Genomic DNA, 7,336 nt, shown 5'->3' on the forward strand with positions numbered 1-7,336 from the left:
TTATAAATTTTCAAGAAAATAATTGAAAACAAGAATAGTTTTTGGTAGTCCAAAAATATTTCATAACGAATAATAAAGTTCGAAAAAAAATTGACGAAATAAAAGATAAATGAAAAAATAGAAAAGAAAGAAAATACGCTAAGGCCTTGGCCAAACTAGGCGTCGTGTGCCAGTCGGGCCGGCCCAAGCGTCCCCAAATTTGAAGAAAAATCATCAATTCTGAAAACAATGTTCGTGGAACTTGAAAAAAAAATCGCAGGCTCTGAAAAAGTTTTTAAAAGATGAAAATAGTTTGTGGATTTGGGAAAGTGTTTACGGATTTTAAAACCAAGTTCTCAAATTTAAGAAAATTTTGACGAATTTGAAAAGTTCACGTATGTAATAACAAGTTCATCATTAATTGGCAATTAAAAAAAAGAATAGAAAGTGAAAACGTAAAAAGAATGAAAAAACAGAAAGAAAAGTGGCAAACAAAAACCAAAAAGAAAGAAAACCAGGAATTGAAAAAACAAATAATGTTTTGAAAGGTTTTCGAAAATTTGAAAAAATGTTCATGTGTTAAAATTTTGTCCAAATTTCGAAAAATGTTCATGTTTCCAAATTTTGTTTGTAATTTCAAAAACTATTCGTCATTTAAAAAAATCACATTTTTTTTCATTACAACTTTTGATTTTTTTTCTGAAATATTTTCATATATATGAATGTTGTTGTGTGCTCCTATATGTTTCACTTTGTAGAACACCATAAGCAATGGTGAGGTGAAGCGCCTAGCAACGCGTGCCTCAAGTGGGAGGTCTTGATTTCCAGTCCTCGTGAGCTCTCTGTTTTATCTTTATTTTTAAGTCGCTTACATAGAACGTGATAGGAGGGACATGGCTTAATGGGATGGCCCCGTCCCTTGCCCCTTTGCAATTTGTATACATGAGGTCCCGCGTATCGGCGTGGGCGATGTACTTTAATAAAAAAAAACGTCCTTTTGGGCTTTTATTTTATTGTGAAGGGATATGTGGTAATCTCATCCGTCACTGTGTTAAGATGGTGTGCTGAAGCAAAAGTGTTCTTAAGAAAGTGTGGTGAAATGCCAAAAAAAATGTATCTCTAGTACCAGCCGTTACAAAAATGTATCTCCTGTGCCAGTCATTAGAAAAACTAGAGAATACCTCGCGCGTTGCTGCGTGAATCGATTGCAATATATTTTAGTGATTTGATTGTATGAAGATTGCAATATATTATATATTGTATTTGATTATTATGTAGTCGGAAAATATTTCGAATATAGGTGGTATAATAGAAAAAAAATTATGCATGTTGAGTGAACTTTTGATGAGGTGGCATGTGTGGTGAGTTGAAAGGTGTGCATGAGTTCAACTAATAATGATTTTTTTCTCTCATGCATGTAGTGATGGGCCTTTGATGACATGATATGTGTGCATGTTGAGATAAATAGGATATTGGGAATCAACTTCTTATATAGGATGTCAAAAACAAAGTACTTCAGTTGGAAGCTCATGATTGGCCCAAGGACTTACCTTAAAAAGAAAACAATATGCAACACAGCGACAGATCCCATGGCCTTTTTCATTATTTTGGCCCTTTTAGAAAACTTTCGAACAAAATAAACTTCACATAAAACTATTTTACGATCTGATCCTTTTGGCAACGCCACAAGCCGTGGCGTTTTTTTTCTATTTAAAAACGCCGAGCTAGCCAGCGTTGCTTCACTTCATAAATAAATGACAATATGAACAAGCTAGTTGGAACGCCAACCCCATTGGCGTTTCCAGCGACGCAACATAATTTGGTGTTTCTGCCCTGTCACGTAGCGTCTCGACCAGACAAGCAACACTGGCTAACTCGGCGTTTCTAAATAAAGAAGAAATGCCACGGCTTATGATGTTACCGAAAGAATCAGATTGTGAAATAATTTTACGTGAAGTTCTTTTGTGTGAAAGTTTTCTGAAAAGGTCAAAATAGGGAAAAGAGCCGATCCCCATTCCGCCTCCACCGGGGCCCTAGCGGCGGCACCGGCGCCGACGGGATGCCGTCGTCAAGCCGCCCGAGGGAGCCGCTCCCCATCGCGCTCCCGGGCGCCGGCCGCTCGCAGGACTTCCCCTCGCTCTTCTCCGACCTCACCTCGCTCCTCCTCCACCACTCGCCCGCCGCCGCCTCCACCCCCCACGGCCGCGCCCCGGTCTTCTCCTCCTCCTCCCTCTCCATCCCCGCCCCCGCCGCCCCGGCGCAGGCGCAGGCGCAGTCACACCGCTGGCGCGGGCGGCCATCGGGGCGTGCGCGGGGGCGGCGGCGGGGGCCTTCACCTACGCGGCCCTGCTGCCGCTCGACGCCGTCAAGACGCGGCTGCAGGCGGGGGCCGCCTCGCGCGGCTCCTGGCAGGTGTTCGCCGACATCCTGCGCGCCGACGGCCCGCTCGGCCTCTACCGGGGCCTGTCCGCCGTCATCCTCGGCTCCGCCACCTCCTCCGCCATCTACTTCGGCACCTGCGAGCTCGCCAAGTCGCTGCTGCGCCCGCACCTGCCGCCCTTCCTCGTGCCCCCGCTCGCCGGCGCCAGCGGCAACATCTCCTCCTCGGCCATCATGGTGCCCAAGGAGCTCATCACGCAGCGCCTCCAGTCCGGCGCCGCCACGGGCCGCTCCTGGCAGGTGCTGCTCCAGATCCTGGGATAATTGACGATAACCAAATCTCCCTCCAGATCCTGCAGACCGACGGCTTCTTCGGGCTCTACGCCGGCTACGCCGCCACGCTCCTCCGCAACCTCCCCGCCGGCGTGTCAGCTACTCCTCCTTCGAGTACCTCAAGGCCTTCGCCCTCAGCAAGAGCAACGGCGCCAACCTGGCGCCGGGGGAGAGCGTGCTGTGCGCTGTGCGGCGCCCTCGCCGGCGCGATATCCGCCGGGCTCACCACCCCGCTCGACGTCGTCAAGACGCGGCTGATGACCAGGGTGGGCACCCAGGGGAGCCGCACGGTGGTGGGCACGATGCAGGAGATCATCGCCGAGGAAGGCCTGATGGGCCTGTCCCGGGGGATCGGGCCGAGGGTCCTGCACAGCGCCTGCTTCGCTGCGATTGGCTACTGCGCTTTTGAGACCGCCAGGCTCATGATCCTCAAGTCATACCTTGAATCGTGCGAAAGGAAAGCCGCGGATGAGGTGAAGACCGGAGTTGCTGCTGCTTGAGTGTGCACGATTCCTTCCCTTCTTTCAGGAAGGTAATCGCTTACTCCGGCTAGTGTGCAGTTTTCTTGTAGCTACCTAGCTATGATATTGTTATGCAGACACAATGTACCCGCCAAATGTATTCACCTAAGCATCATTTCAATTTCAGTTATAGAGCTGTTTGAAGGATACAACAAGTAATAATATGTGCCAGTTATGAATGTGTCATTGGTTTTGATTAGTAGCAAGTTATTTTGAGGCATACATTTTCAGGCTGGCGTTCCTGAAGTAATGTTCCATACACTACTTTTTCTGTTACATGTATCTGTATTTGTGGCAGTGTGTCGGCGTGTACGATTACAATGAAGCCCACAAACCTGAATCTTTTGTGTTTGCCACTAACTCAAAACATATTGTTGTGGTGAACACTCTCTACTACAGTAAGAAATAGCATTCATACAAAAATTCAAGCATTATTGGTATTTTTGATTGCTACTGCTCGGAACTAATCTCACAGTTATAAAATGTTCTTAAGCATAACATATATAAGTTTGTGGGAAATTCATGTATGCCAGGTTTTGTTTCCTTAATGTTCAGAAATAGCATAACAGTTGTAGAATAATTTCAAGCACACCGAATTATACAAGTCTATGGACATCAGAGTCCACATAAATCGTGTATGCCAGATGAGGTCATTTCAGGGGATTAGACATTGCACTACTGCAAGCGCACACAGTTCGACGTGAATGGACATGCTATGGCTCATCACTGGAAGTACTTTCTGCAGAATGAACTTGCATCACGTGGGTAGTGAATCCTGATCATGTTCTCTAGGCACTTCTTGTAGGAGAAATCTGTAGGAGGGCCGTCTGAGGACACGACGTACAAGCACCTGGAGCTATGGAACTTTTGATGCTTAGCAACCTGCAAACAGGGGAAGAAATTTCATGAAGTTTCCATTTTGGATTTTGGTTCTTGTGATGCATCGGAAGACAGAAAGGTATGCTGCTTACCGTTATGTAATTGTTATTCCCTGCCATCTTCTTTTCCTTCTCTGGGTGGTACATGAGAATATTTTCAACAATGAACCTCTCATCATCTCCAGAAAGCTTGATGCCATCCCTGCAGAATATGGGAATAGATGGACTGTGAGTAAGGATTACGAACACAGAGAAGAAGCCACTTGGGGTCTACAAGAGAAGGTGCACTTTTCAGTCATTGCAGTTACTTGGACTTTGTGATGTTCAAACTTAAATCGAACAGTCATATCATCATTTACTTGAAGAAGTGTAGCTATTTTTCAGTGCTTTGTGATTTTTTAGAGTTGCAATGGGCTACATATTATACCTTGATTCACGGATGATCCTCTTTACTTCCTTCATGATTGGATCAACTTGTGCATGTATCTGCTGTTCCGCTAGTGTAAAATTTGAACTCCCTCTTGGTCCACCATTGCTACCTCCCCGGTTTGGTCCGTTTGATCTCCATGCTGGTCCTCTGCCACGGCATGGGCCAAGATTGCCGGTCTTGATGTTCCGTCCACCAAAGTTGGATGGTCCTGAAATGTGGAAGTTCGGGGCGCTTGTGGTATTGGCTCTTTGGGCTTTCCACCTACTGTTACCTCCACGGTGTGATCCCTCTGATTTCCACACTGCACCTCTACCACCACCTCGACCTCTACCAAGATTATTGGTCTTTCTACTCCATCCACCAGAGCTAGATGGCCCTGTAATGGCAAAGTTGCCCTGGCCTGCCACATTTGCTTTCTTCCAACTTGGGTTACCATCTTGTTGTGTTGCATCTGAGCTCCAATTACTATCAAATTGCCTTCTCTTATAAACTTTCGTGGTAGAACTGCTCTGGTTCCATCCACTAGTACCACATGATGGCCCTGTAATGGCAAAGTTGCTCGGGCCTGCCACATATGCTTTGTTCCAACTCGGTTTACCATCTTGCTGTGTTGCATCTGAGCTCCAATTACTATTACGTTGCCTTCTCTGATAAACTTTCATGGTAGAACTGCTCTGGTTCCATCCACTAGTGCCACTTGACTCTGTGGCGACATGTTTACCATGTTGCCAATTTGCAACTGGCACTTTTTGGTGCCCTTGTTCAGCCCTCCAACCTTGAAGATCATGCAGCAGGAGATTTGCTTTTGGCCTGTCTGTCCAAGTGATTGGACTGTTTCCTCCCAAACGTAAGACTTCATCCTCTTCGATTTCATCTTCTTCAAGGTTGTCAACATCATACAAGCAGGAACCGTATGGAACAATTATATTATCTTCAGTGGCTCTTGTTGTTTCTACCTCTGAGGAATTCATACAAACCATACCCTCCAAGGTTCTCATTGCCTGCTGACTGTAAAAGACCAAGAGGTTCAGAGGAGAAGGGAAAAAAATAATTGCATGCTGCACACATGAGAGAACATAGGCAGGTGAGATATTCGTCGTACCGTGCTCCCATCATTCCAGTGGATTTTGAAGGCTGAACCAGTCCCAATTGGTGCAGGATTGCCCCAAGAGCAGGTAGACACAACACTATCCAGCTGATCAGAATAGACCTTCTCTGCACCCTCCTCGAAGCATTGCAATGGCCTCTGCAACATGTTTTTCTCGGTTTTTTAATCAATGCCAACACTTGCTCATCAAAATGGGGGGTTCAAAACAAAATGAAATGGAGAACTTACAGCGAGTGTAGCCTTCATGAAGGGTGCCTGAATCTTGAGGGCCTTGAATGTGGCCTTGTAACCATAGCTGTTGAAGCCATGCAAGTTACCTGTGCAGGTCATGCTGCTTGCAACAGTTGTCAGGTGTTCTTCGAGAACTGATTTTGTAACCATTCCAACTGCCTTGGAAAGGTGCTGGAAGGATGGTCGAAAGGATAAAAAGAAGAAGAGCAAAACATGAGTAATTTTTAAATAGAAGATACTGAATTCATCAGGAAAGTAAAAAAAAAAGCAAGAACTTGCTGGACCTGTGTGACTCGACCGAAGGCAGAGGAAATTCCAAACCCTTGCTGAACTTGTTGGATGCTGTAGGGCAGAGACCTGGTAGTGTCGATCAGATCCATCACAGGGATGCATGCATCCATTGCTGTTCCCCAGACATCACCACTCTCTCCAGTTGAGTATTTATCCATTGTGACTACGAGCGCCAATTCACCCTTCTGTTCTGTACCGGAGTTCTGGACCCAACATGTGTCTTGTGGTTCAACCCATACTATGTTCACTTCCTGGACTCATGTATCACCTGGGAGAAGATGCAAGAGAACATCTCTTTAGTAAGCAGAATTGCATAAGCCGTAACTATCAGCATGTTCATCTGGATTTTCTATATGCATGATACCTAGTATGAATGTGAATTTTTGGTTTACCTTTTATGACTGTGTCCAAGAGTATAGGAGAAATGGTATTGGCCATCAACTGGACAACTCGCGCAGAAGATTCAGACATTCGTGTGGTCACACTTTCAGTTAGGAAAAACTGCAAACAGGAGACCTGTTCCTCGTCATCTGCATCCTGGTAGCATATTCATTCACTGCAAAGAAGAAATGTCAGATTATGTTCAGAAACTAAAGAATAGATCATTTAAAATTCATGCTTGATTTTCTCAATATAGCATGCCTAAATACCCAATGAAAGGCATTATTCAACTTAAGTTACCAAATAAAGAACTCAAATCTTAGTGGATCTGAAAAGTAGATCCAACCATTGGAATATTCTTTCAGAAGAATACGAAAATAAAGCCTCCTGTACTATTTCAAGGTTAAAACAGTAAAAGGTCGTAGCACCTTGAGATCACAACTCTCTTCATAAGTTGATTCACCTGCCCCTTCTTCTTTCCCCATCTATATATTTCTTTCTGGCATTTCTGAAGAATACCTTCCATACTTATGTTCATTTCATCCAGTTGCTTCTGTAAGGGCACAAAATGATTTCTTCAACATATAGTCTTGATGATAATGCTGAAACAGTTATACTATTTGAAAAGTAGGAGAAATGGAAAAATACCTTGTCAAGGTGAATGTGGCCAACAAGACAATGTGTTGCTTGAATATTTTGTTGTTGATAACTGAAACAAGACAACGATTGTGAGCCTAGCACAGTATACACTGAAATGTGCAAGAAGTAGTTACTTGTGATTTGATTTTGGCTTATAACTGTATAA

At 44.7% G+C, this 7,336-nt stretch overlaps 2 pseudogenes; one reads left to right on the forward strand and one right to left on the reverse strand.

Annotated features, from left to right (window-relative positions):
• The first annotated feature begins 1,903 nt into the window (after positions 1-1,903).
• Positions 1,904-4,454, forward strand: LOC123176151 (protein MITOFERRINLIKE 1, chloroplastic-like; annotated as a pseudogene).
• Positions 3,730-7,240, reverse strand: LOC123176150 (DNA-directed RNA polymerase V subunit 1-like; annotated as a pseudogene).
• Between the last annotated feature and the right edge of the window lie 96 nt (positions 7,241-7,336).

The sequence above is a fragment of the Triticum aestivum genome, unplaced genomic scaffold, assembly GCF_018294505.1.
Source record: "Triticum aestivum cultivar Chinese Spring unplaced genomic scaffold, IWGSC CS RefSeq v2.1 scaffold92321, whole genome shotgun sequence".
Classification (NCBI taxonomy): Eukaryota; Viridiplantae; Streptophyta; class Magnoliopsida; order Poales; family Poaceae; genus Triticum; species Triticum aestivum.